The sequence below is a fragment of the Penaeus chinensis genome, chromosome 12 (assembly GCF_019202785.1).
Source record: "Penaeus chinensis breed Huanghai No. 1 chromosome 12, ASM1920278v2, whole genome shotgun sequence".
In the NCBI taxonomy this organism is placed as follows: Eukaryota; Metazoa; Arthropoda; class Malacostraca; order Decapoda; family Penaeidae; genus Penaeus; species Penaeus chinensis.
Window position 1 is genome coordinate 40,641,833 of NC_061830.1, and position 921 is coordinate 40,642,753.

At 29.8% G+C, this 921-nt stretch overlaps 1 protein-coding gene across 10 annotated transcripts in view; it reads left to right on the forward strand.

The window, feature by feature from the left end:
• Positions 1–586, forward strand: part of LOC125030910 (UDP-N-acetylhexosamine pyrophosphorylase-like) — a 123,660-nt gene extending 123,074 nt beyond the window's left edge. For all 10 annotated transcript variants that reach the window (XM_047621260.1, XM_047621256.1, XM_047621261.1 and 7 more), the window contains one exon: positions 1–586. This exon is cut by the window's left edge and continues 2,159 nt beyond it. The gene's annotated coding sequence lies outside the window, so the exon portion shown is untranslated.
• The last annotated feature ends 335 nt before the right edge of the window (positions 587–921 follow it).

Here is a 921-nt window from a genome sequence, read left to right on the forward strand (position 1 = left end):
GGGACATACTTGTTTTTCTTATTTTTATAGAGAAATCCTGACTTTTAACTCTTCATATATCTAAAACTGGTTGTATGTTAAATAATTATCTATATTTTTAAATTTCTTACTTTGTTTAATGATTCTATCTTATTCATCTACAGTGTCACCATTCTTTATATACTGCAAACAAATCAACACAAGAAAGTGTAGTGTGGATATAATTATATATATATATATATTTGATTTTTTCAAGAGGACCATCCAGTTTTTCAACTACAAACAAAATTATCAGTATCAGAGGTACAAGAATATTTTGGGGAGTGTGATTAGCATACCATGCGTACCAAGACCAAAAGGGCACTTTCGTTTTGTTTTGTAGTAGAATCAGTGTGCAATATCGCTTGTGTATTTGAGGAAAATATAGGAGTCTACTTGTGAATTCACCACATTAGAAATACAGTGAAGTCAAGACAGTCAATACCAGTTGTTAAAAAAATGGTTATATCTAATATAAAATGGTTGTCATGAAATCATTGTATTGATTTTTGCCTTATAGGCAAGTGATTTACTGTAATCTTAATTAAAATACAGATTGCCAATTATCTTTCCTTAACTTTTTACCCTTCATTTATTTTAGTACCCAGTAATGACCTTAATTACAAACAAGAGTAACTACCTCACCTACTTTCAAAATTAAAATCCATCAGCAAAGTTTTTATTGTAATCTAAAAAATGAAAAAAACTTGAACCTGAATCTTTTGAGCCACATACTTCTGTATTTCAAGCTACCAGTGCATATACACATGTATTGTCCACTGTGGTTTTGAATTATCAAAATTTTGTTTACAAACAAGTTCTTAGAGTAAAATTAATAGAGTAAAACCGCAGTTGGCAGTGGAGGTACCCAGCATTAATTGGTTAATTAATTAGTGCAACTAC